This window comes from Zonotrichia leucophrys, chromosome 4 (assembly GCF_028769735.1).
Source record: "Zonotrichia leucophrys gambelii isolate GWCS_2022_RI chromosome 4, RI_Zleu_2.0, whole genome shotgun sequence".
NCBI lineage: Eukaryota > Metazoa > Chordata > Aves > Passeriformes > Passerellidae > Zonotrichia > Zonotrichia leucophrys.
Genome location: NC_088173.1, coordinates 69,341,229 through 69,359,896, shown reverse-complemented (window position 1 = coordinate 69,359,896; position 18,668 = coordinate 69,341,229). Strand labels below are relative to the sequence as shown.

At 47.4% G+C, this 18,668-nt stretch overlaps 1 protein-coding gene across 1 annotated transcript in view; it reads right to left on the bottom strand.

The window, feature by feature from the left end:
• Positions 1 to 18,668, bottom strand: part of ADRA1D (adrenoceptor alpha 1D) — a 48,052-nt gene that overhangs the window by 27,211 nt on the left and 2,173 nt on the right. The gene's annotated exons all lie outside the window — the stretch shown is intronic.

The window sequence follows — 18,668 nt, the reverse complement described above, 5'->3', positions numbered from 1 at the left end:
AGAGCTTATGAGACCTGGCTTGAGGAGACCATATATCAACTGGAAGGGGCTCTGAGCTCTCCCTGGAGCTTTCTCCTCTCCAGGTGAGCACCCCCAGCCCTTCCAGCCTGGCTCCAGCCCTTGGAGCATCTCCATGGCCTCCTCTGGGCTCTCTCCAGCAGCTCCAGCTCCTCCTGCTGTTGTCCCCAGGGCTGGAGCAGCTCTGCAGGAGGGTCTCACCTGCAGAATCTCCCCGCCCTGCTGCCCACGCTGGGGGATCAGCCCAGGATGCCCAGGATGGCTTCCCAGGCTGTGACTCACATTGCTGGGCTGTGTCCAGCTGTTCTTCCCCCACCATCACCCCAAGGGCTGCTCTCTCTTCATCCCCCAGCCTGCTCTGACACCCTGCCCTGCCCTTGCACTGGGCTACAAAAACAAGATGAAGGAGCTGGGTGACATAAAATATTCCCCTGGGTGACAAATCAATCCAGAGTGCACTGAAGGACTCTGCTCTGGGGGAAGGAAGAGCTGGGAGATTCTCCCTGGAGGAGACCCTGGGCTGGAGGTGGTCTCTGCGCTCCTCACACCCTGGAACATCCACGATCCTTTGTTGTTCTTTTGGACCTCCCTTGGTTCCCTCCTTGTGGAATCAAGAGCTCTGCTATCCATTAGGCCTGTGAGACAGCTGGTTATAATCTCCTCTTTGATGTCCTGGCACTGAGAAATCCCTGGATGTTCCCACTGACAGAGGGGAAACAGCCCAAACCATGAGCTGGCCCTGCACCCTGGGAATCTCCCAGGTCATGAACCTGCCCTTGTTCCAGCTCTGCTGGGGCACTGCTGGCCCAGCTTGGCCAAATTGAGGAGGTTTGGGTGATGCCATCCATGCCCAGAGCACCAGAGAGGGATTTGGAGGTCACACTGGGAGGGATTTGTCCCTGTGCCTGGTCCTGACTCGGCGCCATGAATTTACTGGTGGCCTCTTTCATTCACATACTGGAGGAGGCAAAAACAAATTTTCATGTGGAGTAAAATCATAGAATTATTTTTGCCAAAGCAGATGAGAGAGAAAGAAAGAATTTGGAAAACAAAGGCGAAGTTTCAATATTGAAACTTTTCTAAGCAAAACTTTTCTTTTGGGGTAGGGAGGAACACACATGTCGGAGTACTTTATACTAAAATAAATTTACATTTAAGTTTACAAACCAAACCTAATCAAAACTCAAGAGGAAATAGAAAATTATGGATAATTTCTAAAAAGAGAGTTTAATTTTCTGTTGGCCCAACTCTCCCCTGACTAGATTCCAAATCTGTGGATAAAGGACCATTATGAGCCTTCTGTACCTCCCCTGGGTGCTTCCACATCCTCATTATCCAAATTTTCACTGAAAACATAGACATTTTAATGCTTGATATTCTTCTGTGCATCTGCTGTGGTGCACTCGTGGTAGCCCCACAAACTAATGGTACCCAGAGGTCAATGATTTGCACAGTTAAACTCACAAAAACAAAGCAGTGAAGTCTTTGGAGTGAGGAATCATCATTTTACAATAGCAAACCCAGCTCCTACCCTCATGTTCCTGGACACAACTGCAGTCCAAATAGATTTTATTAGTAGGAATAACAAATAACAAATAACGAATTGTTCCCAAATGATCACATTCTTGCATTCTTTGTTGTTTTGCTGTTTGTTTGGGTTGTTTTGTTGTTTTTTTTTCCTGTTTGCAAATGGCAATAAACAGCTCAATTTGCTTTTCATTTGTAGGCTTTTTTTGAGTGGTTTTGTGGACATTCCCAAATGTAATGGAAACATCTGTCTAGTGGGATTGGTTTTACTCTGTGCCAGTATTTGGGGGAATGGATGACTTAGCACTGATGTCAGACTTGGTGGTTTCTGCTGAAACCTGCAGGGCCCAAACTCCAGTTTACCTGTCAAAACAGTGTTTTCTGTTTCCTGCAGGGAATGAAATGGAGCAACAAGCAATAAGGATAACCAAGGAGAAGATGAAAACAAGGGAAAACCTGCTAGTTCTGAAATTTCTGAGTGACCAGCCTAGCACCAACAGAATTGGGACAAAAAAAGACATTCAGAATGGGGTGGAGAACAACAGCCACTCAAGGAGGAAGGATTTGACCTTGAGAAGGAAGAAAACAATCTCTGGGTACAAAGATCTCTACAGGCACCAGGGTGACAACAGTGGTGACCCCAATGCAGACACCTAAATTCAGTGTCTTGCTTTGCAGAGCCCTAAAAAGCGCCCACATTGCCTGGGTGCCTGCCAGACCCTGAAGAGGATTTCCTCACCTACAGCTGGCTCAGTCCCTCTGTCTCTTCACAAGCCAAGTGATTTCTTGTGGACTCTGACACCTTTTCCAAATGTGTGTGGTAGAGCTGCCTCCTTGATGATGCAGTTTGGAATAACTTAGTGTTGTCCTTAGTCCCTGTGAACCTGAAATGCAGTCACTCCTGGGCTGGAGAAGAGTGAGGAAAAAGGTGTTTAGAAGAAATAAATAGGGAGACAGAAAATTGGACTTTCCCAGACCATGTTGCTGAGGTGGTTGACTGTCATGGTTTGACCAGGAAGGAGTGGGAATTCTGGGAAGCTGTGGTCAAACCAATGAAGGTTTTGGGTTTGAGACTGGCGTCCGGTGTGGCCAGTGGGGTTTGGACACACCTCCGAGAATACACAGGGGTTAAAAGCAAGGCACTGCCCTGGCACTTCCTCTTTTGGACATCGTCGGGCGAAGAGGTCAGATCTCTTCCCCCCGCCCGGCCCGCTGCTGCTGGGCGGGGGGAGGGGCCGCCATGCCGTAAGCTTGGGGCCTGGACAGAGGTGGAGGTTGAGGGGGCTTTCAAGGATGGAAGGGTGGGGGAGCCCCAAGAGACATCGGGCAGCCAGCCCCCCCCCCCCCCCCCCCCCCCCCCCCCCCCCCCCCCCCCCCCCAGGAGAGCAGCCAGCGAGAAGGGGGAGGAAGACTGCCCGGCCGGAGCGGCAGCGTGTGGGCAGCGTGCGTGGGAGTCGCTCCGGGACCGACAGACAGAGACTGAAAACTTTTAACCCTTTCTTGCATGATTGGGGCCTTGCAGAAAATGCTAATCCTCCTCGAAGCTGAATAAGAAGGGAGATGAGAGATGAGATGAGATGAGATAAGGACTTTGGCCCGGAGATTGTGGAGATGATTGGATGGGGAGAGATGATTTGGAGTGGCCTTTTGGCTGGACTTTTTCTTGTAGCCATGGACTCAGTTGTTCCTGTGACACAGACTGCATTTAGGGGGAGGCAGTGCCTCAAAACCAGGAGGGTTCATTCGTGAGGACCCCCCGGCCCCAGGGGGTTGGAAAAATATGGGGGGGACAGTTGTCCCAAAAGCAGAGACTGTGCCTTTTTGGAGTGAGACAAGGCATCCTTGAAAGACCACCCTAAAAGCAGCTCTGGCCATGTCTCGGTGGTGAGAGCACTGAGCATGGAAGGAACATGTCACAAGCGGCAAAAGGACTTTTTTTTCCCCGGGCGGTGCCGAAGTGACAGGGAAGCACACGAGGTTCTCAGTGTGTCTCCACGAGAAGCCTATGGAACGAGAAGGACTCCTTTCCTCTTCATGAACTGCAGTTTGAGTATACTAAAGTGTCGTGCCGGGCTGGGCAGTTGGTGTTTTTTGAGAGAATGTATTGGATTGGGAAAGTCAGGGAGTGGGGAGGAGGAAAAGTGGTTTTTGTAAGGTTTTCAATTTTTTTTTCCTTTTCCTTATAGTCTTTCCCTATTTTTCCTGTAGTTTTAGGTAATAAAGTGTTCTTTATGTTTAAGTTGGAGCCTGTTTTGCTTATTCCTGGTCACATCTCACAGCAGACACCAGGGTGAGGCATTTTCATGGGGGACACTGGCTCTGTGCCAGGCTCAAACCATGACATTGACCCAGTCCCCATGGTGACCATCAGGCAGTGCTGGAGCGGGAGGATGAGGATGACTCACATCCTCACATCTGGCAGGGCAGCAGCATTTCTTCATCCCCATTTCAGCACTGCCAGATGGAGACCTCAGGGTTCAAGGTGTGACTCCTCCAGTGACCTGGGGAAATGTTTCCAGCTGAGTTTGGAAGAAGGATCCTAAGGAAAATCCCTAATGGAGCAAAACAGCAGTGAAAAAGATGAAATTAACTTATGCTCAGGCTTATGAAATTAACCCTGAGAATGAACTTGGGCATGGCAGGGAGCAACCATTTTTTATTTGGACACTTTCCTGTAGCCATGATATTTTCTGAAAAATCCTTTCCTTAGGATTTTTTTCTCCTGAGAAGCTGAGAAACCTCAGGAACAAAATGTAAACATTGATTATCTGCTGCTGTGGAATGCAACAGGTGCATCTGTGATTAGTCTCATGTGGTTGTTTCTAATTAATGGCCAATCACAGTGAGCTGGCTCAGACTCTCTGACGCAGTGAGATTTGGTTATCATTTTCTTTCTTTTTCTGTTCTTAGCTAGCCTTCTGACGAAATCCTTTCTTCTATTCTTTTAGTATAGTTTTAATGTAATATATATCATAAAATAATAAATCAAGCCTTCTGAAACATGGAGTCAGATCCTCATCTCTTCCCTCATCCTCAGACCCCTGTGAACACCGTCACACTTTCCCTTGGAGCTCTCTGTGGCATGACCCAGAATTGCCCAAACCCAGTGCCAGCTTCACCAAACTGCAAAGCCGGGACAGAGGCAGCCACAATGGACATCCATCACACAACCCTGGTGCTTCTCTTCTTCATCTCTTCCCCAGGTGGGAAGTGTGATCTGTCAGGATCACTGCTAACAGGGACATCAGGGTTATCACCACACAGAGCTGCTTGTCCAGACACTCATCTTTTCTGCTGTATTTTCAGGAGTTTGAGTGTGAAGTACAAGGCTGGAACCTCAAAGCACCCAAACCGTCAGTGACCTAAAGGGGAGTAATCCAGAATCATCAGGTGGGGTGGATTCAACAAAAAGGGGCTACAGGGGGAGAAGACCTCTAAGAAGTTGTTTGCTAGAAGGGTGAAATCTAAGGAAAGAATCTAATTACCTAAAGAAGATGACAAGGACACAGAATTAATGAATTTGCAAGGAGACATGGATATGTTCCCACTGCAAAGAATAAAATTTCCAGGAACTGGATGCAGTAAGATCCAGAATGGCCTCTCCCAAGGCACAGCAGCAGAGGTTCAGGGACTCGCACACACATGAAGCCCACGTGGTTTTGAATGGCTGATCCATGGGGAACTGCAGAGACAGACAATCTGTTGAAGATTGCAATGCAAGATGTTCTCCATTACCATCTGTATGGCAGATTATCTTTGGTCAAGTGGGCAGTTTGCCTTATCTCTCTCTTTGAGTGACCCCATTCACACCTCCCTCAGGAGGGGACATCTGCTGATAACAGCTATTGAATGTCACTGCATGGCTGATAAGAACTGCAGCATCCCATTGGGAGATGTGAGCCCAGAGGGAGGAGCCAAGCATTCCTACCCAGATATAATCCAGAGGTTTTGAGACACCAGCACGGCTTTTCCACGGGATTCCCCAGAGGAACAGCAGCTGCCTCTTCTTCCGAGAGAGGAAGGATACATCCTTCTCTACAGGATCCCTGCTCCAGCAGAACCACCCCTGACACTGCAGGAGGGCTGCAGCCACAATTCCAATGGGACTGCCACCAACAGCCTGACCCACAGGGTGTCAGATTGTATTCTGACTCTGTCAGTGTTGTTCTGGTGTACTGAATTGTTTATTTTATCCTTTTTAAAAATTTTCCCTAATAAAGAACTGTTATTTCCTGCTCCCATATTTTTGCCTGAGAGCCCCATAATTTAAAATTCATAGCAATTCGGAGGGGTGGGGAGGGTTTACATTCTCCATCTCAGAGGAGGCTGCTGTCTTCCTTAGTAGACTCCTGTCTTTCCAAACCAAGACACAATCCTTTATCCAAATGTCACAACTGCCCTTGGTACTTGCCACAAGAGCCACAGAGGGGTACAGACAGGAGGAGAATCAGGAAAAAGGAGAAGATGAAGAGCTACAAAGACAGAAGGCACCTGAGGGTTTGCCAAGGCACCTGGTGGGATGGCAGACAGATCATATTTCTGCAATGTTTCTCTCCAATGGCTGATCTGAATTCTGCTGTGAGTCACCCAGCTCTGCTTGGAGCAGTAAACGCTCGCTTTTGGAGCAAATTATTTTTGTTCCATACATTAGGCTGTTAATTTAATCACCTGTGGTTTCTCTGGGTGCATGCTGAGGGGGGTGCAGAGAGAGTACACAGGGAAGGAACAGACCTTTTCCAGCTGAACGTGTGGAATTCATCCTGACAGGCTGATGGCCCCATTTAATGTAAACACTCCCCACCCAGCCCCCTTCCCTCCCTGCCTCTGACTCGAGCAGCCACAGACACTGGGAAAGTTCTGTTTTGAGTGTAAATACTTTCCCTTGCCCTGTCCTTGCAGCAGGAAAACGAAACCACCCACGTTCCCATTCCCCTGACCTCTGGGGGAAGTTCATGGATCCTTCCTGCAGGACAGCAGCAGCCTTTAGGGTTGTTAATGAATCCCAGGAAGAGCCTGAGCATCACATGTGCTAGAAAATCATGGAATTGCAGAGTGGCTTGGCTTGGAGGGGTTTAATATCATCCAGCTCCAACCCCTTGCCATGGACAGGGACACCTCCCAGGCTCCTCTGAGCACCGTCCAACCCAGCCTTGTGTGTTTGTGGTTCTCACATCTCAGGTGGGCAAAGCCCTACAGCTGTGATAGGATGAACTTTGTGTGCATCACCACCCTGTCCAAGACCCTACTGTCACTACCTGGCCTAAATGGAGAGGCCAAACTGGCAGATAAATCCATGTTTTCCATCTGCTGAGAAAGTCAGTGGGATCCTGCTTTCCTGGAGCACAGGCCAAGTGATGGAGACTGTGAAAAATGCATATATTGTGATTGGATTTTCGCAAATATTAAAATGAATATTATATGTGTTATGTTAGAAAGTGATGCTGGATTAATTTGCTTAAGTTGTGTGCTAAATATAGTTTTAGGCTATAACATAATGCTAAAATAGAAACTATGCTATGTAGGATACTTTTTAAAGAGAGGAATGAGGTACTTGCATGGAGATAGCAGCCACAGAACACCTGAATCTTTCAGAGAAAAAGAATTTATTGCTCACTTTTCAGAAGAAACAAAATTCTTCCTGCCTCAATTAGCCCTGAAGATGCTGTCAGGATTAAGAGAAAAAAGTTGGCACTTTTGTCCCCTCGGACATAATCTTTTGTTTGAATGGAATTTATGCATCATATATGAGGTGTATGAATATGCAACAGGCTGTTGCTTTTAAGGGTTAATCCTCTGTTAATGTGGGTCCTTTTTTGGGCTAATTTTGCCCAGAAAGAGATACCTGGACTGTCCATAACTCTTTGTTTTTATTGTCTTGTATTGTCCTAACCCTAATTGTCCAAATTTTTATTACGCAAATTATATTACTATTTTTACAACCATATTATTACTATTAAACTCTTAAATTTTTAAAAATGAGTGATTGGCATTTCCACAGAGACTACAGAAGGAACAGTCAGGTCAGACCAGTAAAATCACATAAATGACTTTTCTTCTCTATCTCTGCCCATCAGCAAAAATTAAGCCCTTCCTTCAGAGACTTTTGCACATATTTCCTACTATTTCTGCACTGAAGCAAAGGTGTGCCCTTCAATGCTTGGCAGCAATGTGAAGGAAGCCAGGCTGGCTCCTCTCACGCCAGCTGAGCAGGCTGCAGTGACCCCTTTATTTTAATTTTCAGGACACAGCTTCAAAATCTGCCCGTGGAAATGTGCATTTGAGGGAAAAACATTGGCATGCCAAGGTACCAAGCTGCAGGCCTGATCCTTTTTTGGGATAGAGGATGAAATGTCAGTGTGGGGAGGTTACTGGATGTATTTTCCATGAGGGTGTCTGGTTTTCTTTTTAATTTTTTGGGAAAGCAATCCAGGGTGCAATCCAGTCATCTGAAAGCAGACACTGTGGTTGTGCTTGTGTCTTGTGCCACTGGAGATAAATGCTCTGGGATGTCCCTCCTGGACCCTGGATGTCCTTCTAGAAGAGCATGGAGCTTCTCTCCATCCTGCTTTGCAGCCAAAACCTCACGTGGTTTCCTCATCTACCTCCGGGATGGCACTGGGCATATTTCATTTACTGGGAAGTAAATTGCAATCCAAGCCTGGTGAGCGATTAAGGCTCTGTAGGCATGGACAGTAATGGGAGATGAGACATCCACCTGCTGATAGACAACTCTCCACAAAAATCTTCACCTGTGAGTGTGGTCCCAATTTCTGTGTCTGCTTGCACATCAGGAATGATTTCATTCCTTGTCTACCAGAGCCATGGATAAGAAAGGAGCACTGATGAAGGTTTTCAGGGAAGGGGACTCAGGGAGAGTCCACTGGAGATGAATGCCCTGGGATGTCCCTCCTGGACCCTGGATGTCCTTCTAGATCATGGAGCTTCTCTCCATCCTGTTTTCCAACCAAAACCTCATGTGGTTTCCTCATTCTACCTTAGGAATGGCACAGGGGATATTTCAGGGATGTAAATTGCAATCCAAGCCTGGTGAGCAATCAAGGCTCTGCAGGCATGGACAATAATGGGAGATGAGACATCCACCTGCTGATAGACAACTCTCCACAGAAATCTGCACCTGTGAGTCTGGTCCCAATTTCTGTGTCTACCAGGAATGATTTCATTCCTTGTCTACCAGAGCCATGGATGAGAAGGGAGCACTGATTAAGGTTTTCATGGAGGTGGCGCCAAGGGAGGTGATCAGATGCAATGGGAATTGTTCCCTTCTCCTGGGTGGCTTTCCCAGGAGAGCAGAAGCTCTCTGCCAGTATCTGCACCACTCCTTTGCCTAAATGCTGGCAAAACTGCAATCTGCCTGCATGCAGATACTACAGGGTGCTCTCCTGCCTCCCACATCCATCTGGACCCACAAGTGTGAGCTGCTCCAGTCTAGAAATACCACCACTGTTTGAACAGCCCCTGACACAGAAGAGGCTGAAGCTCCTGACTGATGGGCTGGTGGATCATGAGGGATCTCAGAAACATCAGTCTGCAAAGAGCCCAGGAGTGCTGCAACTGTGTGGTCTCACTGGAAGTGAAGCACAGCATGATTTAATCCCAAATAATCAAAATTTTTTTTTTGCAAGGCAGAAGAAAGGAAGAGATGAAATATTTGGAAAATCCTGCATTTTTCTCCTTCTTTCTCTTTCTCATTGCTGAGAAGGTGCTGAGGCCCTGGCACAGGGTGCCCAGAGCAGCTGTGGCTGCCCCTGGATCCCTGGCAGTGTCCAAGGCCAAGTTGGACAGGGCTTGGAGCACCCTGGGATGGTGGAAGGTGTCCCTGCCCATGGCAGGAGGTGGAATTGGATGGTATTTGGGATTCAACCCAAACCATTCTGTGATTCTATGATAATCTCTGAGTGAGGAACACACAGAAAACAAACCCTGAGATGTAAAGCCACTCTGCTTTTTTTCCCCAAATCCCCACAAGTCCGTGGCTGGCTGCCAGCTGGACTCCACACTGCATCCTCACAGCTTTCCAGATAATTCCTATGGAAGGAACCCTGGGAACAGAAAGAACCCATGGCTGAACACCTTTTCTGGTGCAGTTTGGAAAGTGTCTCTGAGAGAACTTGTCTGCAAAGGCTGAGGATCAGAAGCTGGAAGCTGCTCTGAACCCAAGTCCTCTGCTCTCAGACCAGGACGAGGGGCAGCTGATGGTGCCACCCCTGCTGTGTTTTCTGTGTGCCCCTCCAAATGCCCTTCCAAATTGCCTTTCTGGGGAGGGATACAGGTGTCAGGTCTCCTGCTGGGCCCTCAGGTGAGAAGGCAGGAAACATCACCATTTCCAGCTTCTTCTGCTCAAAACTGAGTCCCTGGATGATTTTGGGGTCAGTGCCCTCCACGATCCCTGTCATTACTCATGAGCTGTTTCTCAGTGATTTGTGGAGCTGCTCTGAGGAAACTCGAGCTGGAAAACAGCCAGGGATGAGATGTGCCACAAGCCCACTGTGCTGGTGACATCCTCCCCTCAGCAGTGCCTGGCTCCTGCTGCAGGGGACACTCCTGTCCCTTTCCTGTCCTGCTGCCCCTCTTGCCTCTGCCACAAAGATCCCCCCATTCCTCACTGACTCTGTGCTACAAACCATCAGTTTTAGGCTTAGGATATGATTGTCTCCAATTCCAAACAAGTTTATTTTTTATCTTTTCCCCACCTCAATGCTTCCACCAAGGTCTTGCCCTGTCTCCTGGACTGAGCTCTGGCACAGCCCTTCCAACAAAGTCTGGGGCCACATTCTTGTGGAGTGGGGGCTGTTCCCTGCTCAGTGTTTGCAGAATTGAGCCTTTAATTGGAGATCTCTTGCAGGGCTGCCTTATGGCTGGTTCTTTTTCCCATCATGGACATTTTTTTGGAAGGTTTGCAGCTTTTTTCTTGGGTTTCTCAGCACTTGCAGCCCTGCACTTCAAGAGCCTTGCAGGGTAATACAGCCAGGAGTTCTTTAATTCAGTTTATCAGGCAGGGAAGCCCCTGTGATTTGCTCCAGCCTCTGACTCACTGCAGGAAATACAGATCCCATAAACCATGACTGATAAACTCGTGGACACGAGAGGAGCAAGCTTGATTCCAGATCCTGAAACCAAGTGGCACCAACAATCCCATGTTCCTACAGCTCCAGGCACACTTCTGGGGCAGATTTGTGTTGCAAAGAGCTGTGTGGGTCTGGGGCCAGTCCTGTTGATCTGCCTTAACTGAATGTCATCAATGCACTTACTGTGAACAACAGGAAAGGTGGCATGGACTTGTCCAGTGCAGGGCTTTCTCCCAGCAAATTTCTCCCTTGTTAATGTTTCTTTTTAATTTTTTTCCCTTTTCCCCCCTTTTTTGTCTCTTTTTCTTTTTCTTTTTCTTTTTCATTTTTCCAGCTACTGGAAGGGGCAAGAATAAAAGATGCATTTCAGGGGCCTTAATGACTGAGCTGTGTGAATTGCCTCGGGTTGGAAGCTGCCCAGGAGGAGGAAATGCCCTCTCTTGATCAAGCTGGAAGTTGATTCTCTGCCACCAGATCTGGTGGTTCTTGGGCTTGGCTCCAAAGGCATCAGCCACGAGCCCTCCTGGAGGAAGGCTATTCATTAGGAGCAGCTAAAAACCATCTCCTGTTCCAGCCACTCCAGTTAATCCATCCCTGGGCTGACCTCACCCATAAATTATGGTGCAGGGAGAAGTGCAGCCTTCTGTTTCCATGTGACAGCTTCACAGAGCACCAAACCAGAGAGCACAAGGCAGGCAAAAGTGGAATCAGGGAATCACAGAGACATTCAGGTTGGAAAAGCCCCCAAAAATCACAAAATCCAGCCATCCCAAGTGCCACATCCACATGGATTTTAAATCCCTCCAGGGGTGGGGATTCCACCACTGCCCAGGCAGCCTTTGTTGGTGTTTGACAATCCTTCCCATGAAGGAATTCTTCCTAAATATCAGTGAAAAAATCCTAATCAGTGAACAAATCTGATTCATTACAATCATAGAGTCAATACACCAAGTTATCCCATAAAGAATGATGGAAATAAATCTCCTGCTTTGTACCTGCAAGGATAGAGACCCCAAGAACCAAACTCTGTGTTTTACCTGTCATCTTTCACAGCTTTGTCCATCTCATGTTGTCTCACATTGAGCAGAACAACCCCAGCTTGTTATAGAGACATAGAATGGAAAATTTCACCTGATAGACAATGTTTGACACCAGAAACTGGGACTTTATCCCAGAAGGATCCCATAATATTAAAAGGTGCTATCAGCCCTACCTAGAATACAGCACAGTTAATCACAGCAGGTAAAACTCCTATTGATCCATCAGAAGATAATTCAGGTTGCTTTCCCAAGGAAATACACTTGTTTTGCCAAATATAATAAAGCCATCAAACCCAGCTTAATATAGATGAGTTTACTGTTATGTGGTTTATTCTGGTATTGGTTCCAAAACTCCTGTTGAGAGATTTTGTAACATTTTGCTCACTGAATCCCAGCAGTTTCAGTCTATTTTTTCCCTGTTTGTGGTATACTCCTTATAGCAACTGCCTCGAGATGCGTCAGGACTCCGCTGTATAAAAATGGACATTTGGCTTTAAATAGTTTTATTTGGTGGTGGAGGGGGTGGACTGGAAGCAGAATAATCCCTTACACAAGTCATGGAATATCTGGGTCCTACTCCCAATCACTGCATTGCTTTGGCCAGGCAGAAGCAGAGCAGATGTTCAAATTTGGGTGTCCAAATCATTAACTGAGGTCCAGAATAAGGCATCTGTTATAACAGCAAAAACTGAGCCCCTGGCATCCCACACAGGTAGGAAACACTTGGGCTCCAAATAATTGGTTTTGGCTGATTATTTCCAAACAAACATGGAATGTTTCCCTGTTTTTCTGCACCTTGGTGTCTTCTGCACTCAGGCACATGGAGGGAATCAGCACTGTCTAATGCTTTGGCTGCATGATTTACTCATAGGCTTGTTATCCATGTGCCTACTTGGAATTGTCTCCTGTGCCCCTCCTGCAGGATGGAAATGTGTTTTCCCTGGAGGGAAACCCGGCTCCCAGGTTGTTTTTCCACAGAGTTTCTCCAGACAGACACAATCCCTGCAGGTGGATCCACTGTTCCCCCAGAGGGCTGCACATCCCCACAGGTCCCTGAGCCTTTCCCACTGCACATCCCTGCTGTCATGCCCCAGGAATGACACTGGCAGGCTGCTGCACAGCCCTGATGTTATTGTGTGGGAAAAAGAGAAGCAGAAATCACATCTGAGGGCTGCTGAAGCAAAAGCAAAATTTGTCAGGGAAAACAATGGATTTCCCCTCATTTTAATGGTTTAATAATCTTGAAATGGTTCAGGAATGGTTTGGGGCTGAGAAAGGGAGATGGGCTGGAAGATCCATCCATCCATCCATCCATCCATCCATCCATCCATCCATCCATCCATCCATCCATCCATCCATCCATCCATCATCCATCCATCCATCCATCCATCATCCATCCATCCATCCATCCATCCATCCATCCATCCATCCATCATCCACCATCCATCCATCATCCATCCATCCATCCATCCATCCATCCATCCATCATCCACCCATCCATCCATCATCCATCCATCCATCCATCCATCCATCCATCCATCCATCCATCATCCATCCATCCATCATCCATCCATCCATCCATCCATCATCCACCCATCCATCCATCATCCATCCATCCATCCATCCATCCATCCATCCATCCATCCTCCATCATCCATCCATCCATCCATCATCCATCCATCCATCATCCATCCATCCATCCATCCATCCATCCATCATCCATCCATCCATCCATCCATCTATCATCCATCCATCCATCCATCCATCCATCCATCCATCCATCCATCCATCCATCCATCATCCATCCATCCATCCATCCATCCCCTATCATTTAATGAATTTATGGTAATTTTGCATGAGCCCATTTGATGGGAACATCCTGTGGTGCCTCTTTCCTGGATGATGTTCAATAAATCCAGCCAGAGCTTGGTCCCAGCAGCTTTTGACACCAGCAGAGTCTTTGCTGGTGTTTTTAATCAATGTTTGGTTCCTGTGAACCAGGACCAACGGGGGACATGTGGCAGATGGCATGGCTCACCCCAACTGCTCTTGTTCCACTTTGATCTGATGCTCTGGGCCATAGATAATTATTCCAGAGCAATTTGCATTCCTTTCTCTACATCACTTCTGCCACTTCCACCATAACTCAGAAAATTTCAGGAGATACAAGGAATGGCCCAGACAATCAAAGTAATTAAATGTACTTTTATCCTTCTGCTTTCAAATAATTTTTTTTTTATCACGTCCTCCTGTGCACAACAACACTACAGAAGTTTTGGTTTTTTCCTGGGATTGTGTCTTGTAGATTTTTAGTATTTTCTGATGTCTAATCAGGTGCTGAGCTCGTTCTGAACCTTCCTTCTGTGAGGGAGAGTACAGGAGTTTTCAATCCTTCATCTATCTCTCCATTTTTATAAGAACTTGGGATATTAGAGCACTTTTTGAAATGTGACTGGGGTTGATGATGGGCTCCATGTAGAGCAGAGTCACCAGGTCAGGAGAGGGGATGGGGCTTGGAGCCACCTGCTTTGGTGGAAGGTGTCCCTGCCCATGGCAGGGGGTGGAATGAGATGAACTTTCAGTCCCAAACCATTCTGTGATTCTATCACAAAAGAGTTCATCAGGTGGTGAGTTCGTCACAGGCACAGAGTGATAACATAAACCCTTTTTCTACTAAAAAACAATGCTAAGTGCTCTTTTATCAGAGTAGAATTATATTCTCAATTTCTACCAGAACATGGTCTCACATCAAACATCCTTTTCAGTGTTTTCCCCATAATTTATTTTACAAGTGGCACTTCCTGAAGCTGAGCGCTGCAAAGTGCTTTGTGAAAGGGCTCCTGCCCTGTGTCAAACAGCAACTCAAAATATATTTATATTTTGGCTTGAAGGAGACCTTTCAGAGCCTGGCTGGTGCAGCAGCTGCCTTTCCTTCAGGGTGCAGATGGAAAAGCCAGCTCACTGTTCTGCATCGTACCTGGGAATGAGCAGCAGCTTCCACTGCAAACCCAGTGAGTCACCCACCCAAGGCAAAGGTTGGACTGTCAGTCTGGGGGGTTTTATCCATGCTCAGGGATCTCTTCAGGCTTTCCTTTTCTGGGTAACCTGCTGACTGGGGATGGACATGGCAAAGGAAGCCTTGGGTTGTGGCCTTCACCCTTGGGTTGTGACCTTCACCCTTGGGTTGTGGCCTTCACCCTTGTGTGGCCTTCACCCTTGGGTTGTGGCCTTCACCCTTGGGTTGTGGCCTTCACCCTTGTGTGGCCTTCACCCTTGGGTTGTGGCCTTCACCCTTGGGTTGTGGCCTTCACCCTTGTGTGGCCTTCACCCTTGGGTTGTGGCCTTCACCTTTGTGTGGCACCCTTGTGTGGTACTAACTAAGGAGTTTCCTCATTTCTCACTCTGTGTCTTTCTTTCTCACACCAGTCTTGATTTCTGACCAAATCTAAAGAATAACAAACATGGGAGCCCACTATGGGAGCCCAGACTAGACCATGCTTAAAAACCACAGGCACTGAGGTACCTAAATCACCATCCTGGGCACCAGCTAGGTCATCCTTGATCCCAAGAGATGGCTGTTTCCTCCTAGATCCTCCTGATGGAGGTGCTGATGAAGAAGGTCTTGGCCTCCACTGCAGGGATGGTCCTGTCTGAGAACTCACATTGAGATTCAGGTGCTCCCCAGCTGAAGAGTGATGGGAATCAGACTTCCATCCCTCCTCCCACTCTTACTTACATCCTCCTGGATCAGAAAGCAGGTGACTATCTACCTATAGGGGGTTCTGCTTCCCTGACCACCCGTGCAAGGACAAACCCAACACCTAAATTTAACAGGATTTTCCATCAGCAGAAGAGCCAGTGAAGCCTCTACAGAGCCACAGAATTGTTAAAGTTGAAGAAGCCCTCAGAGATCATTGAGTAAAAAATCCAGACTAGGATATATCCCACTTTTCTGCAAATACCTGCAGTGCAGACACCCTCAGCTCAGTAGTTGTGCCTGGATGTTTTTGTAGTCATAGAATCACCACCAAAAGTTTTGGGTTGGAAAGGACCAGCAACACCACCCAAATCTCACTATCCCAGGTTGCTCCAGCCTGGCTTTAGACACTTCCAGGGATCCAGGGGCAGCCACAGCTTCTCTGAGCACCCTGTGCCAGGACCTCACCGTCCTCACAGGGAGGAATTTCTTCCCAATATCCCATCCAACCCTGGACTCTGGCAGTTTAAAACCACTGCCCCTTGTCCTATCACTTTCTGCCCATATAAGAAATTGTTCTGCCTCCTTTATGAGCCTCCTTTAGGCATTGATCTTTCTCTGGAGCCTTCTCCTCTCCATGGGAGCACTCCCAGCTCTCCCATCCTGGCTCCAGAGCAGAGCCCCAGCCCTTGGAGCATTTCCATGGCTTGACACAACCAAAGGGAGATGAACTCTAGGCTACAAACCAGCCTTAAACTCCTGGCCCCACATCTCTGAGAAATCTCCAGCTGAATTCTCTCGGCAGGTGCTTGCTCAGGGAGCAGGAACCCTGCCACAAACCCCAGAATCACCTCCCAGCAGCACAGGAGAGCTCCACTGCTCTCCACAGACAGGACCCAAACACAAACCACAAACCAGGATTTCATCTTGGCTTGAACAACCCGCTGCTAAAGATCCTCATTAGCCACAGAAGCTGTTAATTGTATTTAAACCGCTGGTGATAACACCCCCTGCTCAGGGACTGGGATCACACATCCAAGAGGGAGTTAAATCACTCAGCTGATAAACAGACTGTGGTGGTGTCAGGGAGTTTGAGCTGATTTAAAGAAAATCACTGTAGATTAGTTGAGCATGGAGGAATGGCTGACAGCATTTGGCACACACAATATTTGAAAATTTTGGTTATTTCAGTTTTTCAGCACCAATGTGATGAATATTACCCCCGTGCAACAAATGTGGGAGTTACTCTGCAGAGTGGCAGGGATGTGTGCAGACTCAGAGACATGGAAGTTTCTGAGCGCTGAAGGACTTTAAAGTGGAGCTGAGAGTCTTTTGTCACTTGAAAAATTTAATTTTACTAAAAATTTTAATCAGACCTCAGTGAACAGTGGGACTCAATGATGACTTCCTGCAAATTCATGTCAAAGAGAGAAAAAAAGAAGTCAAAACATTTGGATATTTTCAGAAGAAAAGAGATCACTTGTTCATTTCACTTTGGTGCGATTTGAAGGCTCAATTTGAAATGTCTCTGAATTTTAATAAATTCCAATTTACTCTGGAGTTGAAACAATACACTGCTCTTCAATTGAAAGTTATTTTGTTTTTCATGGGAGTTTTACTTTCATTTAAGGTGCGCATCAATAAAATTTTCTGTTGCTCCCGAATTCTTTCACCTAATTTTGTCTCATGAAATAAATAAAACCCATTCTACTTTACCACTTATAACCTTCTTTAGCAGAGTTGGCTGCAGCATGTTTCAGCTTGTGGATTTACAGTGAAATTTCCTGATTTCTGCAAGTTCCAGACCTGTCCCTGAGCTGCAAAATCCAAGATCAGAAGTTTCTGTTCCCTTCTTGACAGCATTGGACGATTCTCAGATTTGAATAGGAAATTGCCATTAATAAAGGGGAGGGAGGGGAAATCAGAGGCAGCATATTTTGTAGTCATAAAATAAATGAACTTTTGCCGTGTTTATATTATACATATAATATGGCAGGAAGTAAAGATCAAAGCTGTGTTTATAAAGGACTTGGCCAGTTGTGTGCTGGGAGGAAGTAAATTTGTTCGTGGGAGGCACCTCAAGAATGAAGTTTGGATTTTTAGCTGGTGGAAATCAGTGTGCCTCCTTTGACTTGTCTGATTTACATCAGCAGAGAAGCTGGCACCAGGGTCTCAAGGCAGAACAGATATGGTAAAACTAAATAAAATTAATTTTTCCTACTGAAAAGTATTTGCCTGACGTTCCTTCTCTGTTTCAAAGTGCTGGGAGTAACTGAAGAGGAACAGGATCCTGACTTCCAGCTTCATTAGCTGGAAGGTTGTCAGGTGGTTGGGTCTAAACAATCTTTAAAGTCCCCTCCATCCCAAATCATTCCGTGATTTTGTGATTTTAAGGTGCAAAGGTGCAAATGAGGTTTGGAGCTGGTTCCTGCCCTGGCTGGCCAAGGAAGGGAACATCAGAATGCGGCTGCTCAGAGGGCTCAGCCTTCAAGGACTCTCCCTTGGCATCTCCCTGAGCCCCACAATTCCCAAACTGTTTATTTGCAGGTTGCACCACCTCCCCTCCATTCCCCCCACTACACCTGATCACTAAAAGGGAAAATGAGGCACGGCAAAATGGGATAATTCATCCCTGGTCTTGCAGGGAGAGGAGTTCAGTGCAGCCTTACTGCTCCCTGCCTGAGTTATACCATCAACTGCAACGCTCCCACTGGGTGAAAATTCTCACAGCAATGATTTCACCCCTGTGGAGAGCTGATCCAAACCCCCAGACACCACCCTCACCCACAGGAGACACTGGAGCAGAGGCACCAGACAGCAGCATGGTGAGAGCAGCCAGGCACAGCCCTGCTCCACCACTCCAGGGACCCCTCAGCTCTCCAGGCACCATGGATCCCAGGGGATTATCCCACTGGAGGGTGTCCCACAGCCCTGGGCTCCAGCTGTGCCTGGGGACACAGCCCAGGGAAACATCCCCAGTGCTGGAGGGAGCTCAGAAACCTCAGCAGGGCAAAATCTGTCCTGCAGTCACAATTGCTGTTCCCACCGACTGGAGAGGCAGCCCCGAGCAAGAGGATCTGAAAAACCCTGAGAAAAAAGTGCAGCAGCCCCAGCTGTGCTGAATGCTCCTCTGGCTGCAGGCTTGGTGGGACACAAGTCCCCCATGGGCTGTGGGACACGTGGCTCCCAGCTGGCAGATGGAATGACAGACCTCCCTGCTTTGCTGAGCTCTGTGCAAAGGCTGCTGCTGATGCTCAGGAATTATTTCAATCTCGTTTTTTCCCAGCTCCAGGTTCAGCT